Here is a 22393-nt window from a genome sequence, read left to right on the forward strand (position 1 = left end):
ACTTATGAATTTATGAAGTTCCAAAGAATGGAAGCAGCATAGGCACTAGTCCTAGAACTCATCTAAGGCATATCTTTTGCATCTGGAGCAAATACATTCAGGATGGACTTCTGTATGTAGTCCGGGTACACCCAAGTGTGTACCCTGTTCTCAACAGGATGGGATGGGTTGGCAGGAGGGGGTGCTGTGAGAGGGATGCCAGGATTTTTGAGCAGATCCCTCTTTCCTCTACAGAGTTAGCCCAAGCCCAAAGTTCTTAACTATATACAATTTATTGAGTTATAATATACATAAACATAAAATTAAATATCATATACATATATTTACAGTGAACATTAACCAATAACCAAGGTCAAACCCTAAATAACACTATTTACAACATCACAATACAATATTTCAATCACAAAATATAAGGTGGAAACATGAACAATCTGAATAACATCCATTTCCTTAATGTAGCCCCTGACCCATAGCAAGAGATAGTCCTCCTTCCAATGGAGTCCCTTGTGGGGGGGTGTCCAAGAAGCACCAGGGACCCCTCCTCTTAGGGCCTTGACTAGGTGAGGGGGGGTGTATGGGGGGGAGCCCCTTCTCTGGGTTTGCCCACCTCAAATGTCTTTCCCTGTGGGACCCAATAACTCACGCTCCTTCAGGTGGTTGTGGTCAGGGCACAGCTTAATGGGGTCTTCTCTGCTGAAGTGCCTCTCCAGCCCTCTCCTGCACTGCTGGGCTCCTCTCCACCCTGTGCCCTGCTCTGGGCACCGAGGGCTCAGCTCCTCTTAGCTGCTGCACAACTGCTGCTGGCTCCTGGGTGTTGGGCCTCATGCTGCAGCACTACCATTTCCCTGTGCCCTGGCTCGGCACTGAGGGCTCTCTTAGCACAGGCCGGGCCCTTCAGGCTCCAGCCAGTTGTCCTCATGCCAGGTGGCTAACCCAAGTGGTCTCCACTGCTCCCTGGCTCCCAAGGCTCGGGCCTGTGTGCTGCTCTGTGCACTGTGGGACCTGGCTGTTTGCTGGGAAATGAGGCCTGAGCCGCCTCATTGCAGGACCCAAGGCCCTGCTGGGGTTGCAGGCTCAAGCTGCCACTTGCACCTCCCAAAGCCTGGGCTCCATGCACCGAACTGTGCAATGTGTTGGGCCCGAACAGTCTCACACTGCTCCCAGGGCCAGGTCTCCGTGCACTGTCCCTGTGCGCCATCAACAGCCCACGTGTTCTTGCACCAGTCCCAACAGTGCTCCTCCAGTGGCAGGTTCAGGAGCCTTGGGCCTATTGCCTGCTGAGTGAGAGCTCCCCAGCTTTTCTTGGCTCTGCTCTTCTGGAGTCCCTCATTGCATCTGGCCCTCGTGCTGCACACACAGCTCCTTTTATACACTCCAGGGCTCCACCCCTGAAGTCTTACAGACCTGACAGTTTACAGTCTTCAATCAGGTCCAGGGGAGCTCTTCCCCCCTCCCCTCAGGAAAGGGGTGTGACTTTATTTCTCTTCCTGCCTCCTGATTGGTGGATGGGCTCCACCAATCAAAACAACAGGATCTCAAGCCTGGGACTCAACCCAAACTCTCAAAGGTGAACCTGCTACATGTACTACACAGTAAGGAACTCTGCATATCTACTAAGGTGAACGTTCAGAGATTTTCTGTTTAAAAGTGCCCCTACGTAAAACATAGTTGTTAAGTAACACATAAGCAAGCAAACAAACAAATCAAAGGAAACCAAATCCTTCTGCCTCATCCCAGGCACTTGAGGAGAAGCCTGGCTCCTTCTGACAGCCAGCAGCTGACTCACCACTTGCTTCCTCCTTCCCTGCTTTCTCTTCTACGCAATTTTGAAAGTTCCTAGCAGGACTCTTCTTGCCTATCCAAATGTCTGGCAACTGACATCTGTCAACAGGCCTGACTATTACTTTGTAAAGGGACAAAGCACCCTGTTATAGCATTCTACCACCCCCTTATCAAATCCCAATACCATCATCACAGTTCTGGTCCCCCCTATCAGTTATGGTTACAGCTAGCATGAAGGCTTCTCAATTGCATTCCAGCATGTTGCTCACCACAAATTTCTTCTTTGCTTTCTTCTAAGCCTCCTTGTACTTCTCAAGCAGTCCAAAACATTTGTTTGGTATAAGAGTTCAATAACAGAGTTTTTCTTTATCCAAACGCTTTTGTTATCCATCCAGTGGGAGGTCAGTGATAACAAATCAGAAGAGTAAAATAAAGTTCCACTGAAAATCAGAAATTACAGGTCCAATTCAACTGTCCATTGTCTCCTGCATAGACATTTACAGCTCTGAAAAGTGAATGCAAAATGGATGTTGTGCTCTGGTCTTATGTTCTCCAACCTAAATTGACCTTTTGCCTGTCTACAGTGCAACAGCACGCTCTCAGCCAGTACTGTCTACTCACAGTGTCCTCCACAAGTTAGACACTGGTCTCATTGATTGCTCTGGCCCTTCACTGTGCTCTGTAGCCCTTTGGCTCTCTCTGCTGTGGCCCTCAGGCTGGTCCCACTCTCTCATCTGGTGCCCTCAGCCCTTCCCTGCAGCCTCCCTGGCCCTGATGGGAGCTGTCCAGCACAACTCTCTGGCTGGGGAGTTCTGGCTTTCTTCATGTATGGACTGCAAATGACTCTTACTTTTGGTTCTCCAACTGTTATAGCTCCTGGCATGGGCAGAACCAGAAGAAGGCAAGCCCACAGCCTTAGAGAATCACCAGAGCTATCCTGGTACCTCAGTAATTGGGAAAAGGGTCTGTTAAAGTTGTACCGTGGTACCATTTAAGTTTCTACAGATGTCAACATGTAAATGCATAGACAAGTTGCAAGGAACCTCTAGCTTTAAAACATTCCAAAAGCAGAACCATCAAATCTGAATTGACATGTGTCATGGTATGTGCCACGGTGGCAGGTATGGTATAGGCACATCTTCTTTTGGTAGAAAAACAGTGAAATTCAAGCAATACAACTGGTACAATTAATCCATTTTATTCCACATCTATGTTTCTGTGTGGCAAGGTTATTGCAACTGAAATAACTACAATTAATCTGTCATGTAAAGTAGATGGGGGTGAGGAGACACTAGTTAGTCAAAACAATAGTCACATCCACTTAAGATATCAACTAGTTCTCTTGCCCCCTACCCCAACTCCAACACAGCTTGCACCAATAGAATTATTTCCCTTTCATCTTCTCTAATATGTTGAAGGTGAGCACACTAGGCTCAGAATCAGAAAAAGTTTCAAATATTACTAGAGATGAGGTATGGAAGAAAAATACATAGTTACCTAGTAACCAGTCGTGTGAGAAATGGAAAAGAAAGGCCTTCAAAGATCTCAACCTGAGAAATATCAAAGTAATTTGTATAAATTACCTATTAGTTTTTATCATTTTATACTGACCAGATATGGTCTAAAGAAGTGATGGTCTACAAAAGGTGGGAATAACTCTAAGATTATATTTACTGAGACTTGCTGTGCATAGAGGTTGCTAGATAATTCAGTTTCTTGCTTGCTACTTTATCACATTAATGATACAGGTACGAAGCCCTGGCAGCCCAGGAGGAGGAGGAAGGAGAGGACGAAACCGGGGAGGAGGCAACTCCACGCTCACGGTGTCCCGTGCAAGCTGAAGGAGACAAGCAGGCCAGGAAGAGGAAGCGTCGCGTGATTGTCATTGGTGACTCCATCCTGAGAGGTACGGAGGGCCCCATCCGTTGCCAGGACCCCTCAGCACATGAGGTATACTGCCTACCTGGAGCGAGGATTCAGGACATGAAGGGGATGCTCCAAACTGTAATCCAGCCCACCGATTATTACCCCATGGTCCTAGGCCATGTGGGCACTAATGATGCTGCCAAGAACAACCCTGATCGCCTGATGGACGACTACCATGCTCTGGGGTGTATGCTGAGGGAGATGGGTGCACAGGTGGTTTTCTCTTCTATCCTGCCAGTGAGTGAACGAGGCAGTCGGCATGAAACGTGCATCACGGAGACCAACTGGCGGCTACAGGAATGGTGCTTCGAGGAGGGCTTGGGCTTCCTCAGCCATGACCGGCACATCACAATGTGAGACATGCTGGGATGGGATGGGCTCCACCTTTCCCCTAAAGGTAAGCGTGTGTTCTCTTCTAGGTTGGCGGACCTCCTCCGGCGGGCTTTAAACTAGGCTCGTTGGGGGAAGGGGTAGATGAGGGCGGAGGAAACATCAGACTGCCAGACCAAACAGCACCCACAACTATAGCCCAGCCCAAACCAATGAGCGAAGCGAATAAACAGGTAAGAGATAGGGGCCAGGGTAACGCTGGGACTAGGAGGTCAGTACACACATCCACGGGAGGCCTCAAATGCCTCTACACAAATGCTCGTAGCATGGGAAACAAGCAGGAGGAACTCACCCTCCTGCTGGCTGACACCAGCCCAGACATAGTGGGGATCACAGAAACGTGGTGGGACTCAACGCATGATTGGGCAGTGAATGTCAAGGGCTATAGGCTGTACAGTAGGGACAGGATAGGAAAGAGAGGTGGGGGCGTGGCACTCTACATTAAGGAGGAATACACATCCTCGTCAATTAGCAAGGAGTCAGGGGAGGGGCACTCTGAAGTGCTTTGGGTTACAGTACAAGGCAGTCAAGGGGAAAGAGACTTAATGGTGGGAGTCTACTACAGACCTCCCAACCAGGGAGAAGAGCTTGACCAGGAATTCCTGGGTCAGCTCACAGAGGTAGTGAAGGCTAAGGATGTGGTAGTCATGGGGGACCTGAACTTCCCGGACATCTGCTGGGAAGAACAGTCAGCCAGGTCTGAACACTCACGTAGGTTCTTAGACAGAGTGCAGGACCTCCATCTAATGCAGGAGGTGCACAGCCCCACCAGGGGAGACACCTTGTTGGACTTAGTGCTGGCCATGGGTGATGACCTGGTGAGGGGGCTGCGGGTGCTCGACCACCTAGACGACAGTGATCATCGCCTGCTGGAATTCACCATCCAGCGCAAGGTGGCAAAGCCATGCAGTAAGGCAGCGGCCCTAGATTTTAGGAGGGCAAACTTCAGCGAGCTAAGGAGGATAGTTGGAGGGGGTGGAGCCAGGTGTCCAAGGAGAGTGGTCGCTCCTTAAGAAGAAGATCCTCCAAGCCCAAAGGAAGGTAATCCCAACCAGGATCAAAGGGAGCAGGAGAGCGCACAAGCCTCCATGGCTCACCAAAAGCATCCGGGAATGTCTTCTTGCTAAAAAGGAGGCTTACACCCAATGGAAAGAAGGGGTCATCACCAGGGAGGACTATTCTGCAGTTGCTCGGGGATGTAGGGGGGTAGTCAGGAAGGCCAAGGCAGAGATGGAACTGGGACTAGCTTCCCAGATTAAGGACAATAAGAAGTCCTTTTTTAAATACGTAGGGGGTAAAAAGAAGGTCCCGAGTAATGTGGGGCCCTTGCAGGATGCGTTGGGAAATTTGGTCATCACACCTGACGGCAAAGCTAACATGTTTAATGATTTCTTTGCCTCCATCTTCCTAAGTAGGGACCAGAACAGCCACCTCCCTGCTGGGCTCCCCTCGGGCCCCGGTGGAGGCACACCTGGGCCAAGGGTTAGCGAGGATTTAGTTAGGGAGCTTCTGGAGGGGCTGGACATATTCAAGTCAGCCAGTCTGGATGATCTCCACCCTAGAGTTCTAAAGGAACTGGCTGAGGTCATTGCAAGACCCCTGGCACGGCTTTATGAGCACTCGTGGTGCTCAGGAGTGGTGCCGGAGGACTGGAAGGGGGCCAGCGTGGTTCCCATCTTCAAAAAAGGGAGGAAGGAGGACCCGGGAAACTAGCCTCGATCCTATTCTTACCTCGATCCTAGGCAAGCTGTTCGAGAAAATTATTCTGGCACACATCCAGGAGGGGCCAGCAGGGGACTGCATGCTTAGGGGCAACCAACACGGGTTCATCAGTGGCAGGTCCTGTCAGACCAACCTGGTGGCCTTTTATGATCAGATCACCAGATCATTAGATGCAGGGGTACCAGTGGACATAGTCTTCCTGGACTTCCGGAAGGCTTTTGACGCTGTCTCTCACCCCATTCTCATTTAGAAACTGGGGGGCTGTGGTGTAGATACCCACACAGTCAAATGGGTCGCCAACTGGCTGGAGGGCCGCACCCAGAGGGTGGTAGTAGATGGGTCCTTCTCAACCTGGAAGGACGTGGGCAGTGGGGTTCCACAGGGCTCAGTCCTCAGGCCCGCACTGTTCAACAACTTCATCAGTGATTTGGACGAGGGGGTAAATAGCACCCTGTTCAAATTTGCTGATGAAACTAAGATGTGGGGGGACGTGGGCATGCTAGAAGGGAGCAATAGGCTACAATCGGACCTAGACAGGTTACAAGGGTGGGCGGATGAGAATAGGATGGGATTCAAGACAGACAAGTGCAAGGTGATCCACCTGGGGAGGCACAATTGGCACCATACCTACAGGTTAGGGAACTCCCCTCTTGTCAGCACGGAGGCGGAAAAGGACCTTGGGGTCATCATTGACTCCAAGATGAACGTGGGCCGGCAGTGTGGAGAGGCAGTTAGGAAGGCCAACCGCACCTTGGCATGCCTCCACAGATGTATCTCGAGCAGGTCCAAAGAGGTGATCCTCCCCCTCTATGCGGCACTGGTCAGGCCGCAGCTGGAGTACTGCATCCAGTTCTGGGCACCACACTTCAAGAGGGATGTGGACAGCATGGAGAGGGTCCAGAGAAGGGCCACTCGTATGATCAGGGGACAACAGGGCAGGCCTTATGAGGAGAGGCTATGGGACCTGAACATGTTCAGTCTCCAAAAGAGAAGGCTGAGGGGGGATCTTGTGGCCTGTTATAAACTAGTCAGGGGGGATCAGCAGGCACTGGGGGAGTCCCTGTTCCCCCGAGCACCGCCAGGAGTGACCAGGAATAACGGTCACAAGCTGGCAGAGGGTAGGTTTAGGTTAGATATCAGGAGGCGCTACTTCATGGTCAGGGCGGCTAGGGTCTGGAACCAACTTCCAAGAGAAGTGGTGCAGGCTCCTACCCTGGGGGTTTTTAAGAGGAGGTTATTCCCCACCTTGCTGGGGTCGTTTGACCCCAGTATTCTTTCCTGCCATGGCAGGGGGTCGGACTAGATGAACTGCTTCAGGTCCCTTCAGACCCTAGAAACTATGAAACTATAAATTAACATGGATTTGTCCAATTCTTAGGACTTTGATATTACAGTTCGGTCACTTATATTTTAACTATCTAAAATCTGTTGATCACATAGTAGTTAATATATTCTTCACTACTGTGTGTCAGATGCCTTGAAGTTTCTACACTGGCAAATGTGGTAGAGATGACTTTCAAATATCTTGATGAAGAGACTTACCCTTCAAAAACTGCTCAGTACCAATAAAAGGAATTAGGTTTTTTCTCCCTCCTGGATTCCTACAGGGTGAAAACAAGAACAAAGTTTTGCTTATATACCTGGGGTGGGGAATGTTACAAAACTAAGTTTTGCACACTTCCCTCCCCCCCATACAAAAGACGCCCTGTGTTCTTTCACAAGTTTTTATAAAGGCAACAAATTAAGAGAGAATAAAATAACTAATTTGCTGGCTCAAAGGACATTTGTGAACTCTTGTTATAAAAATAATTTTGCTAGAAAAACAAACCATGCAATAAAGAGAATCACTAAAGTTTTGACAATTCACAAGTATCTTAGAGATTTGATGAGTTATGTGAATAAAAGTGGTAAAGTGCTTGCTTCTAATTGCAGAAAAGCAGTACAGTGAATTAAACTACAGTAGCCTGTTTCAAACTATTCAGAGGGGACCAGCAGGCATTGGGGGAGTCCCTGTTCCCCTGAGCACTGCCAGGAGTGACTAAAAATAACGGTCACAAGCTGGCAGAGGGTAGATTCAGATTAGACAACAGGAGGTGCTACTTCATGGTCAGGGCAGCTAGGATCTGGAACCAACTTCCAAGCAAAGTGGTGCTGGCTCCTACCCTCCTGGAGGTCTTTAAAAGGAGGCTAGACGAACACCTTGCTGGGGTCATTTGACCCCAGTACTCTTTCCTGCCAAGACAGAGGGTCGGACTTGATCATCTGCTCAGGTCCCTTCTGACCCTACCAACTATGAAACTAGGAAATCTGGTAATCACCAGACAGCAAAGCTAACCTATTTAATGACTTCTTTGCCTCCATTTTCTGATCAGGGACCAAGTCAGCTCCCGTCCCCCACTGGGACCCCCGTAGCTCCCAGGGGAGGTGCACGCAGGCCTAGGGTCAGTGAGAATCTAGTTAGGGAACTTCCAGAAGGACTGGACGTATTTAAATCAGCTTGTCCTGATGTTCTCCTCCCCAGAGTGCTGAGGGAATTAGCAGAGGTCATTACGGGACCCCTGGCACAGCTTTACAAGCACTTGTGGTGCTCTGGTGTGGTGCCAGAGGACTGGAAAAGGGCCAATGTGGTTCCCATTTTCAAAAAGGGAGGAAGGAGGACCCAGGAAACTGTAGGCCAGTCAGTCTTACCTTAGTCCTAGGTAAGCTTTTTGAGAGAGTTATCCTGGTCCATGTCCACGAGGGGCCAGCAGGGGAGATTATGCTTGGGGGCAACCAACACGGGTTCATTAGAGGCAGGTCCTGTCAGATCCACCTGGTGGCCTTCTATGGCCAGGTCACAAAATCCTTAGATGCAGGGGTAGCAGTGGACATAGTCTTTTTGGACTTTACGAAGGCCTTCAACACTGTCTCTTACTCCACTCTCATTAAAACACTGGGGGACTGTGGCATCGATACCTTCACAGTCAAATGGGTCACTAGTTGGCTGGAGGGCTGCACGTAGAGAGTGGTGGTGGATGGGTCATTTTTGACTGGAAGGGATATGGGCAGTGGGGTCCTCCAGGCCTGCACTGTTCAACATCTTCATCAGCAACTTGTACGAGGGGGTAAAAAGCACCCTGTTCAAATTCGCAGATGACACTAAGATGTGAGGAGAAGTGGGCATGCCAGAAGGGAGGAATAGGCTGCAATCAGACCTAGACAGATTACAGGGGTGGGCGGATGAGAACAGGATGGGTTTCAACACTGAGAAGTGCAAGGTGATACACCTGGGGAGGAAGAACCAGCAGCATACCTACAGGCTGGGGAACTCCCTTCTCATCAGTGCAGAGGCAGAAAAGGATCTTGGAGTCATTATTGATGCCAAAATGAACATATGCCGTCAGCGTGGGGACGCAGTCAGGAAGGCCACCATACCTTGTCATGCATCCAGAGATGCATCTCAGGCAGGTCCAAGGAGGTGATCCTCCCCCTCTATGTGACACTGGTCAGGCCACAGCTGGAGTACTGCGTCCAGTTCTGGGCACTGCACTTCAGGAAGGATGTGGACAACATGGAGAGGGTCCAGAGGAGGGCCACTACTATTATCAGGGGACAGCAGGGCAGACCCTACGAGGAGAGGCTAAGGGACCTCTCCTGTTCAGCCTCCACAAGAGAAGGCTGAGGGGGGACCTAGAGGCTGCTTACAAACTGGTCAGGGGGGACCAGCAGGCACTGGGGGAGTCCCTGTTCACCCAAGTGCTACCAGGAGTGACTAGAAATAACGGTCACAAGCTGGCAGAGGGTAGATTCAGACTAGATATCAGGAGGCGCTACTTCACTGTCAGGGCGGCTAGGATCTGGAACCAACTTCCAAGCAAAGTGGTGCTGGCTCCTACCCTCCTGGAAGTCTTTAAAAGGAGGCTGGATGAACACCTTGCCGGGGTTGTTTGATCCCAGTACTCTTTCCTGCCATGGCAGGGGGTCGGACTTGATGATCTGCTCAGGTCCCTTCCGACCCTACCAGCTATGAAACTATGAAACAATTCACCATTAAGAAATACTTGTTTTTGGCCTTTTTTTTTCAAGAAACAGAAATGAATGTTAAAATAATAATTTTTCCCCTAATCTGGAGCAAAGAATGATCAGAAAATAGTACATTTAAAAGAAAGCTGCAAAGTAGATCATTCAAATAAGAATATGCAATTGTACATTAGTACTGCTTATAATTTTTAGCTAACTCTTAGAAAAAGATGTTTTTCTAAGTTGAAATCACAAAATGTGCCTGGGATTACTTGCTCCTTTTTTCAGGCAATGGGGAAGCCTGAAGGCAAGCATTTCTCACTGTGTACTCCCAGAAAGTTCCTATTAATTAATTTTCTGACAGCCAGGTATTTCTAACAACACTTTTGTAACTTATACTCTTAAAGCTAGGTGCTGTGGAAATGTCTAAAAACAGTTATGAACTTCAGAGTATGTCAATAAATCTAGCCAGTTTCTGAGCCATGCATGTGGTAACATTCAGATATAACCATACATTGGTCCCACTGCTATAATCACCTGATACTGAAAACTCCTGCATTTTAGATCAATTGGTCAGCGTTTCTTAATACTGTTTATATTTCAGCAGCAGCTAGATGGTGCATCTGAGATCAGAAACACACTTTACCTACTTCTGTACAGACACTTCATATCAGTTCATGATTTGAAGAGCTTACAATTCAGGGTATGGGGACAATGTACATTTGGAGCTGTTTCAAAAGGAAAACGGTTCAAAAGAGGGATCTGCTTTTATGGAGAGCATGCAGCAACTGTTAAGTTCTAAAACTACTCCATTTTAAAACCTGATGAAGGAATGCTAGTTGGAGCTATTTTACAACATTTGTGTTACTGCTGACTTGCCCACACTTAACTGCTAGAATAAAATAGCTAATACACAGTTCAGAGAAAAAAATCCCACCTTCCCTTTTGAAATGGCTCCAAATTCAAGTGTTCCCAGATCCTTAGATCAGGGAGATAGAAGTTGGCATTTAACTAACAATAGAGCTGAGGCATATAAAAATTGAATGACTGGGAGAAGATTACAGAAAGTTAGTGGCATAACTGAAACTGAATCTTATTAATCCTAATTAAGTATTCCAATTAAAAGACTGCCCCTTCTCTTCACGTCCATAGACAAGCATTTGGAGAGCAAAAGTTATTTTAAAAATTTCATCATATTATGTTTTCTTCAGCTGTGTTAATGCTCTGGGGGGAAAGAAAGAATCAGAATCCTTGATGGTCTGATATCAAATGACATTACATTTCACTAGGCCATTCAGTTTACACACATCAGACTAATAATTGCTAATGGGATTGTATGGAAAAAGCACATTGCCAGCTAACAAGCTATTCCTACCTGACACATTTTCCCCCTTTGCAACCTAATGTATTTTTTTTAAATGTACCTTTTAAATGAACTTTTCATGAAATAAGTATAATACCGTCTTTTGTTTGTATTGTAAACTATTCAAGGAATAGGATTCATTTAAAAAACAAAAACAAAAAAGAAACAAAACATATAAAAGCCACAGTCTCATGGACAGTGAATGCTGTAAAAAACAGTGAATCAATGTAAAAGTCAGGCACATGATATCCTAATAAAAGCCTGTGCTATTAAAAATAAATATGCTAGGTAAAACAGTGTGGCAAACACTTTGCTACTGTTGATTAAAATGTTTCTTCCCTTTTGCCTCAAGATAGACCCCCACAGTTGCTAGGTAGGTGGACAGGGTGAACCATAGAAAATACTTCATAATAAACTTCTGAGCAAAACAAACTTAAGAAAAATGGTATTTTCGCAACATCAGACTGTTTGCTGAAACATACTTCATGATTGCTCTGTGTGAATCCCCCACTAATAATATGTTTGCTCTCCATATCGGATCATGGACAACGGTCATATTCACCAGGAATGGAGATGCGATATTGAAGGGAAAGAACAAGAACAAATGGGCATTGCAACAGGGCAGTCCATTTAAGAGGGAATAGTCAGCCCTGTTGATAGAGCCAGGATTTGATGTATTTGGAAAATGAGGACGTGTCACCCTGGGAGCTTAAAACCTCACAGGAGAGAACAGAGGAGAAAGCAAGCTGTGGACTGAACTGCTTAGTGCATGGAGAAGTCAGGCTGCTGTGATGTGGTTAGCACCAAAGGGGTTCCTGTCCCAGTGTCCAGGACAGGACAGCAAAATTTTGTTTTGCTTATTTTATTTGTTTAGAAAACTGCATTTTATTTTGAAGGATTGACTGAGTTGCTCCTCAGAGAGAAAAGCCTGCTTGTAGAAGCTAGCAGGCTAGGCAACCTATGTATGTGCGTAAACTGGTAATAAATGAATTTGGGCTGGAAATTTACAAGAATGTTTCTAATCATCAGCCTTCCAATATTATTAGTTGTGGAGCAAATGACCCAGCTAATTTTAAGACAGTGGATGGCAAATTTATTAATGGGATTATACAATAAATAACAGCATAAAGGAACTGGACTCAGTGACACAGGAGGTCTCTTCCAGCCCTATATTCTTATATTTAACCTCATTAAACTCTCAGGACCACAATATAATTGTTTTTTCTAGCTGCCCTTATGTCATCTATGTTTTCCATGCAACGAATGGGAAAACATATCACTTTACCAAAACAAGAGCCACTGGGTACTTTTAAAGATTTTCTAACCACATTGTCTTTAAAAAATCATTCTGCAAATATGAAAAACTAGGCAGAAAATCCTAGTTTCCCTTCACACCTTTCCTTGCTTTTCCTCTTGGCTTTTTTTCTGTCTAACCAGTAAATGCTATGAAAAAAGAATAATCCAAAGAGAGAAATACCAGAGGTGTAAAGATTGTCTTGTTCATTTCACTCGAGGAAAACAAAAATCACTTGTAGCATTCTGCATTAAGTCCAGATTCTGTGGTGGAACAAATGACTCTTCAGAGGTGCCTTATAACCTCAATTATCATGACTTCACTGATTGTTTCACAGGAATTGTATCTGTTTTCACTCTTAGAAGTGTAAAAGGTCAGGATTTTTGGGGGTGATATCTTTTATGGGACAATCCTCAGGTCAGGAACCTCAATAATATGAGGAAGGTCACCTTGTTCCTGAAAACTCACTGCCTATACAGTTGGTCCCATAAAAGATATCACACAAAAGCATTCTTGCCTTACATATTTCCCGGACCATCACTCCAACACTGCTACTCTGAAAGTAAAATTATTATGGAGTTTTGTGTCCATTGTTGGCTATTCTAAACTAATGGCCACAAACTTCTGGAAGGCTGATTTAGACGGGACATAAGGAAAAACGTCTTTACAGTCCAAGTGTCCCGGGTCTGGAACAGACTTCCCCCAGAGGTGGTGCAAGCACCTACTCTGGACTCATTCGAATGGCATTTGGAAGCTTATCTTGTGGGAGTCATCTGACCCCAGCAGATTTCCTGCCTATGGCAGGGGGCTGGACTCGATGATCTTGCGAGGTCCCTTACAGCCCCTAATGTCTATGAGTCTATGAATCTATGAGTGGACAAGGAGGTAGAAAATCAAGCTCCCAGTTTATTAGAATTTTTCTAATTATAGGGTTTAGTTTACCCTGAGCTGTGGTGCACTAACTGTTTTTATTAAATACATTAGACCATAGCTATGTCTACACAGTGAGATACTTCCTATGGAAGTTTGAATCATTGTTTCCATATGACAAGAATTCTTCCTACATTAAGTGCTCAGCATTTTGGTGGGTATCCAACTGTCAGTTGTCCTACGCCTGGATCCTATCACTGTGAGATTATTCCTGTGGAATATTGTGAGATATGTAGAAACAGCTAGATGTCATCAACAGTAATTATGAAACTTGGGGGTCAAACTCAAAAACCTCAATAACTGATCTCACACCATCCCATCCTTCAACTGGTCGCAACAGCATGCCCACTTGTCACCAGCCAGCTAGCTGTGTGCTACAATTCTAGTTATCATATATACACAGTGCTGGTGGAGATGCATTTAACAGCTCATAGTTGTCTTCAGTTTCCAGGGTGGCCACCAGAACACGGAGCAGCACTAACAACCAACCTTTCAGCAGCTGGAAAAACAGAGGGAAGAGGAAAAGGATAATGCTGAACAGCTGCTTCTGGAGGATTTTTTCTTTGTCACCTTCAACTTCACTCAATTCACCACCATTTTCTACGCTCCAGAAATGAGCATCGTAGGACAGCATTGCTGCCTTGCAAGGTTGGCTGCAAAATTTCACAGTGAAGCTTCTGGAAATCAATACAGAGCTCACTTCAGACCTGACCTCTCCTAACTATTCAGAAGTGGTCAGCCATTGCCATCTCAGTCTTTTTTCAGGTCATAATAATAATGTTTTGCAGGACTGACCATTGTGGGATAGCTGTGTTTCTCAGAGTTTGTTTGAAGTTGTTAGTGTATGTGTTTCAAAAGGGATACAGCAGCTAAAAACAGAAAAGATCCATTACATCCTAGAGTTCATTCCATACTAATAAAAAGTGTTTCAGTCACAGATTAACATAATAGCATCAATGTACTTAAGAGAGACAGCAAGTCCCAGAGCAGTTTACAGTGTACAAAAACAAAACAACTTCTCTAGCCTCTAGGGAGTCTCTTCTGCTCAAGAGGAAGAACAGGCTGGATCTCAAGAAGGTTCTTGTTAGAAAAAACTTGTTAAAAGCACGTCAGGCCTTTTATTCATAAAATGGTTTTATTTTATAGGTAACATTCTATTCCTGGTCAAAAGCAGCAGTTAATCTACAAGTTACTGCATATATAGGTATATATTTTTAAAGAATATTCTCAAGCTATGCTACCTGATATTAATTGGTACTCTGTGGTGTTTAGTAAGTTAGAAGATGTCAACAAATGGCTTGGACAGCATCAATAAATAGAAATCCAACAGATGTATATAAAGCCTTTAAGAGATCAATAGTGCAGCATAATCTTCTTTTCTGCGATGTTACTGGATTAGAGAAGAGACATTTACAATCTAGCAGGTATGGGCAAGTTAAGATCCAATGGCTGGAAGTTGAAACTAGGCAAATTAAAAAAAATTATGGCTTACATTTATAACAGAGATGGTGATTAACAATTGAAACTGCTTTTTGAAGTTTGTGGCAGATCCCTGTAACTAAAAGGAGGCTGTGGGACAAGCAACAGCCTGCAAGGACCCTTTAAGAGTAGAATCTTTGTGACTCGTAAGGTGGGGTAGCTGTAGACAAAAATGCAGAAAGAACATGCAGGTTTTCAGGAGCCCTGGTACAAGTGAACTGAAACCCAGCAGGGCTGAACAAAGCAAAGAGAGGACCCTGGGCTTGCACTTCATGATAGAATGAACTGTCCAGAAGAGGAGGGATTTTCCAGTATACAGGACTCACTCTAGCCAGGGAAGGATGAGGACCTCCCAGGAATGCTGCTACAAAGCTTGGCGTGGCAGTAAGGTGAGTCCTGGCATGCAAGCAGAAAAAAACCCAACCTTTTTCTTTTAATTCTGCTCAGGAGAGGATTTTGAGTTGAGGTGATCTTTGTTTTGTGAGTACCTGGACAGGCTGTATCTTTTGTTTTGCTGTGGCAGAGATAGTAAATACTGGAGGACCAGACTGTGGCTATAGGGATAGTTAGGAGGCCATGCAGGGGCACTAGGAAGGCACTATGCAGGTGCTATAGAAAGAGATAGATCAAGGAAAAAAGGGAGTCGCAGCTGAGGGTTTTAGAGCCTCAAGAAAGAGAGGCCAAGTCCAGGAAGTTGGGTCCGAGCAAGGGGGCCCAGGTTAGAGGCCTACAGCCAGCATAACTTGCAGGACAAAACCAAGAGGACTGGAGCCTATACAAGAGAGTGAAGGACAACCAAGCAACACCTGCAAGGCACAGGTGTGGCCATATGGGAGGGCAGAGGCTACAATTAGATACCTTAAGGCTTAATTAGAGCCACTGGAGTCATGAGTTGTGAATGCTGAGTTTGAGTCATGCCTACAGGGCACAAACAGTTTGGACTGGGCATGCAAGCTGCCTGCAGAAAATAGGCAACGTCCTATTATCAGACAGAGGGCCCCGAGACTGAGTCTGCTAGGCATCAAGGGATCACTCCAGAATTAAGAGGCAGTCTTCCAATCAACATAAAAGGCACATAAAGATGTGGCAGGTGAGATAGAAAGGGGGTTATATTGAGGTCCTGGAGTAGAGGCAAAACTATGGTGGTCCACAAGGGGCAACACAGCAGCCATCAGGGCTGTGTTATATAAGAAGTCAGATGGCATCGCTTAGGTTCCTCCTGACTTCGTAAACTTTTTGCGTATGATGAGTCTATAGATAGGAGTTGAAATTTAAATTTCTAAGCCCCTGAAAACATAAGTCATTCTGTAATAATTCATAAGCATTCCTGTCTAAGAAATTTGATGATCCATCTATAGAACATTATTTATCCAGAGATATCCCACAGTGATATGCAGCTTGCATACTGCAAGGGTCAGTAACCTACAGCCTATGAACCATGAAGTAATTTGATCCAGTCTGTGGACACGGGGCTTCAGCAACTCCAATCCACCAGCCCCACCCTTGAGCGTGGGCTGGGCAAACCCCAGACTGAGCTCCCTCCATTCCCTTCTCCTCCCCACCCCAACTCCCGTTTTAAAGACAGCACTGAAACTGGGAGGGGGGAGGGGTGGGGCTAAGAGAGAGCGGTTGAAGACACAAAGATGCTCCAAATTGGAGCTCAATCAGCCAATATTTGTTGGGTTGGGGGGAATGGTGTAACTCATGGCACTTCCTGCAAAGCACCACAAATTACAGCAGGGAGCTGCACGTCTGTCAGTGCCCACAATTGTTAAGTAGTTTCATGATTATGAAGGGTTTGACTCAGAAGTTTTTTTAATGCTTAGGCCTGGCAATGATATAACTGCTGCCTCTTAAACTACTGTATCTGCTAACCATGCATTGAAAAAAGGAACCTTTAACAAACTTGGGATACGCCAGAAAATGTCAGAATGGAAGTAATGTTTTAAAGATCTTCTTTATATGTTGAATATTCTTTCACTCATACCAACTCCTAGATATTTGTAACATGAAATGCTTTGTTGAACAAGGGAACAAAATTTCATGTCTGATAAAGTTCTGCAAGGTTAAATGTTAAATAATTTTATCCAAATACATTTGGAAAGCAATACATATATTTGTAAATAGTATTTTATTCTTAAAACAGGTCCAAGATTTGTAAATATTTAACAGAACCTTAAATTGACAGATTTAGTTTTAATCTGTTATCCAAAACTCAGATCCATTTCCTTAGTCCTAGATCTCAAAACTTGTGTAACAGCTTTGCCAACCCATTCATGATGATTAGAGGCTTACTTACAAATCTGACTGTGAAATGCCTTTTGGTCATCTATTACGTTTCAATTTATCTGACACATCTTTGTGTTCTATGTAAGCAACAACAGCAGGCACCTCTTCATTTATTGACTTTAAAGGTAGAGGGATGTCTACTGAATCAACATCGTTTCAAAACATTGTTTCTTGGAAATCTGTTCAAAAAGTGTCCTTCTCCATCCCAGAATGGAATATAAGTGTTCTGAAGATCACTGCTTAAAATTGCAAAGCTATTTTACTCAATGTTTATAATAGATATTTATTGGAAACTCAATATTTGTTTTGGGGTATAATGCTTTTCCAGGTGCTTCTGCATTATAGAAAGGGTTTTTTTCCCCTCAAAGTATTCTGCTATGATAATTATCCCTTCTGCATTGTAATTTACCTCCCACAACCCAAAAGTTATTTTATTTTCCACATGCTCTTTGTGGAATTAAATGTGTAGTGGATGCAATAGGTTTATTTCTAACAAAACTAATCTAAACAACTTCAAGCATATCTTTGTGCCCTCACAGTTATCAGCACAATTAAACTGCCAACATTTGTCAACAGTTACTACAAAGCTATCACAGCTATATGCTATTTTAAAGACTGGGGTGGGGGGCGTAGGACAAAAACTGTCTTTCTCTACATATTTCTTGAGTAACTAACATAGTAAAACCCTAATGCCATGATCATTCTAAAATATACCCTAATACAAATAAGAAGAATTCTGCTTCTGAAATATCCATGAAACTCTACTAGCCTTTGTGAATAATTTCATAATTTGATATTATGTTTAAAACTAGACAGTCCTAGACCCGATGTGTCTGTATCTTAGGGCCCTGTATGTTGGGCTAGCAACTAAAAAAATATAAATTCAAGGCTTTGGGTGGTACCTGCAACTCCAAATAGGTAGAGAAGCCCTTGGAGCTGTGCAAATTTCCCTCTTCTTGATCTGCTTACAACAAAGAATTGGTGAGGAGCATAGAAGTGGCTGGTAACTTGAGCAGCAGTGACCATGAGATGACTCAGTTCAGGAACCTGAGGAAAGGAAGGAAGGAGAGCAGCAGTGTAAGAACCCTGGACTTTGGAAAAGTAGACCCTGACTCACTCAGGAAACTGATGGGTACGATCACCTGGTAGGCCAGTCTGAGGGAGCAAGGAATCCAGGAGAGCTGTTTACCCTAAAGAAACCTTGCTGAGGGCACAGGAATGAACCATCCCAATGTGCAGGAAAACTAGTAAGTATGGCAGAAGACCAGCTTGTCTTAGCAAGGAACCCTTCAATGAGCTAAAACAAAAAGGAAGCATGCAAGAAGTGGAAACTCGGACAAACTATGAGGGAGAAATATAAGAGAATTGCAGTGATGAAATCAAAAAGGCCAAAGCATAAATGGAGTTCCAGCTAGCAGAGAACATGAAGGTAAGTTTCTACAAGTATGTAGAAAACTTTGAAAAATCATGGAAATTAGTAGGAGAGGTTCTAGAGGTTTGGAAAAGGCCAGATATGGTACCCATCTTTAAGAAAGGGAAGAAGAAGAATCTGGAGAATTATAGACTGCTCGGCCTCACTTTAGTCCCTGGAAAAATCATGGAGCAGGTCCTCAAGGAATTCATGTCTAAGCACTTGGAGAAGAATAAGGTGATTAGGAACAGTCAGCATGGATTCACTAAGGGAAAATCGTGCCTGACCAACCTGATTGCTGTGATGAGACGACTGGCTCTATGGATGTGGAACAGCAGTGGACGTGATATACCTTAACTTTAGCAAGGCGTTTGAGATGGTCTCCTACAACATTCTTGCAAGCAAGCTAAGGAAGTATGGGTTGGATAAAGGGACTGCAAGGTGGATACAAAATTAGCTGGATTGTCAGGTTCAAAGGGTAGTAATCAATTGCTTGAAGTCTAGTTTCAGTCAATATCAAGTGGAGTGCACCAGGGGTCAGTCCTGGGGCACTTTGTTGAATATCTTCATCAATGACCTGGAAGATGGGATGGAGTACACCCTTCGCAAGGTTGTGGATGACACCAAGCTAGATGTCAGAGTAGATATGCTGGAGGGTATGGCTCGGATTCAGAGAGACCTAGATAAATTCGAGGATTGGACCAAAAGTACCTCATGAAGTTCAATAAGGATAAGTGCAAAATCCTTTACTTAGGACAGAATGGTCCCATGCACTGGTACAGACTCGGGACTGACTGGTTAAGCAGCAACTCTGCAGAAAAGGACTTGGGCGTTACACTGGAAAATAATCTGGATATGAGCCAAAATGCCCTTGTTGTGAAGCAGGCTACAGCATACTGGGCTGAACTAGTAGGAGTGTTGCCATCAAATTGAATAAAGTGATGATTCCCCTCTATTCAGCACTGGTGAAGTGACATCGGGAGTACTGTGTCCAGTTTTGGACCCCCACAACCCAGTACAGAAAGGATGTGGAAAACATTGGAAAGAGTCCAGAAGAGGGTAAGAGAAATAGAGGGCTGGGGAACAGAACATATGAGGAAAGGCTGAGAGAACTTGGCTTATTTAGTTTGAAGAAAACAAGACTAAGGTAGGATTTAATAGCAGCTTCCAACTATTTGAAGAGAGGTTACAAAGACGATCAAGCTAAACTGTTCTCAGTGGTGGCAAATAACAATGGTCTCAAGTTGCAGCAAGGGAAGTTAAGGTTAGATATTAGGAAAACCTCTCACCAGGAGGGTAGAGGTTACCACTGACAGGTTACCAAGAGAGGTTGTGGAATCTCCATCCTTGGAGAATCATAAGACCCAGGTAAACAAAGCCTTGGCTGGGTTGATCTAGTTGGGGATGGTCCTGCAGGTGGTTAAACTAGGTGAGCTCCTGAGGTCCCTCCCAACCCTAATTTTCTATGATTCTATAGAATGTATGAATCTATACCCTTAAGACCACAAATTTGTGCTATACACACAACTGTGCTCCACAATCTAACTTTTCACAACCTGTGTTTTTAAAGATAAGCTAATAAGTTTGAAAAAAATGTATACCAGTAGTATGTTATCTCCTTGAAACCAGAGGTGTAACTGGCCAGTGCTGCTCCCTGGGTGATAGTGGCACAGGGTGCAGAGGCAGCAGCTTGAGATTAGACTACTGATTAGGGGGAGGGGAAAGGTGCCACATCCTTTATTTGACATATGTTGAGCAGCCAGAAAACAGCATTTTTAGCGACAAAAAAGTGACAAGTCCCCCTCCACCCTCAACCCTGCAGTGGCAAACCTCCAACTGCTCCTACACTGTGCACGACTGTGGCTGTCTGCCCTCCATGCTGCCAGATTTGGAGCCACTGCAGGGACGGGGCAGGGTGTGTGGGATAGGAGAAAGGGGCATGGAAGCATGAGGTGCCCCACCTCCCTCACCCATCCAGCGTTACATTCATGCTTGAAGCAGCAGTCTGCAATACTAATAGCCCTCTAGAACTTGAATGGTTTCATCTGTGGCAACTGTATGTTGACTCAGAAACCTCATATAATTAATTTAAATGTCAACATTGTTATTATTTAACAGATGCATCCAGAAGAGGCATTTATCCCAGTCTCAATACTGCCATCAGATTTCTTTAGTTGTATGATTTGATATCTGTGGGCCAGATCCTACCACCGTTGCTCACCATATTCTGTGAGTGGTTCATCTGGATTCTGTACAGCTATGTGTGGAGTAAAGCACTGCCGCACATGTATAAATAGTGTCAGAATATGGTCCAGAGTAAATAATGCTTGTGGATAAGGTTCTGACTGTCACTTCTGTATTTTATTCATTTTAAAGCCCCTTTTCCATAAGAACGTAAGTACCATACTGGGTCACACCAATAGTCCTTCTCACCCAGTAATCTGTCTTCGACAGTGGCAGGGGTGCTTTAGAACAAGAACATTGAACAGGATCTATCTAGAGTGATCTATCCCCTATTTATTCCCCCCCGCCCCTTGCATCCACCATTATTGATTAGAAGTGCCAGAGGAAACATCACCAACTATTCTTTACAATAGCCATTAATAGATCCATCATCCATTAATTTGTCTAGTCTTTTTTTGAACCTGACTACGCTACCCCCCTTCACAAATTCCTGTGGCAATCAATTCCACAAATTAACTGTGAGTTGTGTAAAAAAGGACTTTCTCTTGTTAGTTTTAAACCTGTCTCTTACTGATTTCAGTGGATGCCCCCTAGTTCTAATTTCCATTCAACTTCAACTGTGGTACATTTTCCCAGAGAAGGATCAGAGAATCCAGGGACCTTTTCACAAAATTTAATCCGGCTCAGGAGTGCAAGGAACCTCAGTAAAGGGCAATATTTGTAAAGCAAACCCAAGGAGACATTCAGGTCACTTATGCAATTTTGAAGTTCTTTGAGTATGCCAAATTGGGATAATAATTTTTTTAAGCATACCTTCTCCCATTTAGCATATTTGATCTAAAATCTATAGTATCTTCAAAACAATGACTATACTCGAAAGGAATTGGTATTTATTCATCTCTTTATGCATGCATTCTCTCTCTAATTCTCTGTTTGAGAAGAAGCCACTTCTACATTTTTTGTTATTTTTCACCACACAAATCATTATGCAATGCTCTGCCCTCATTTGAGTTGGGCTGCTGGATATTTCAGGCAACCTCTTCTATTCTGCAAGCCAATTGCAACCTGATAGTGATTATAAGATACTGTCAAGTGCTAAATTTGAAATGCACAGTCTCTCAGCTTGCGGTGAGTCATAACCTGTAATTTGCAAAAGATTCGGCACATACCACTCAGCTCTCCTTAATAAAAAGAATCTTTATGACAGTGTTTATTTTAAATTCCTTTTTTTGGGAGGGGCAAAGGGAAGAAGATTCTAGACCTATGAATATGCAAAACTCATTCATGTAATCAAGTCATGACAATGTGTCCTTATACATATTAGTTTGCAAGTCTGTTTTTAAGCCATCTAAAGTGATATATGTAATGAATATAAAATTAGTCTTAATTGTTTCTTTTCTGAGAAGGCACTGTATCTGTATGGAAACCATGGTAACTAGGCTGGCATATGCTGGTACCTTGTTCCTGAGTGATAACATTGCATGTAGAGTAGGTTTTGCGCCTAGCAACAACGCCTTCCCAACTGAGTTTTCAAATAGCCGTTTTCCACTCACCTGCAGCTGTCCTCCCTGTGCCATGTTATACGTGTGCCCATTCTTGGCACCTTAATCTTTACTAAACCACC

The 22393-nt window shown here is 44.6% G+C and overlaps 1 long non-coding RNA gene across 1 annotated transcript; it reads right to left on the reverse strand.

The window, feature by feature from the left end:
- Positions 1-253: 253 nt before the first annotated feature.
- LOC149872945 (uncharacterized) lies at positions 254-19253 on the reverse strand. The gene is made up of 3 exons (XR_016440874.1): positions 18077-19253; positions 7363-7421; positions 254-3745 (listed from the first exon to the last, which is right to left on the reverse strand). It is a non-coding gene; the product is annotated as an uncharacterized LOC149872945 (long non-coding RNA).
- Between the last annotated feature and the right edge of the window lie 3140 nt (positions 19254-22393).

The sequence above is a fragment of the Crocodylus siamensis genome, chromosome 1 (assembly GCF_052110815.1).
Source record: "Crocodylus siamensis isolate JL-2025a chromosome 1, ASM5211081v1, whole genome shotgun sequence".
NCBI lineage: Eukaryota > Metazoa > Chordata > Crocodylia > Crocodylidae > Crocodylus > Crocodylus siamensis.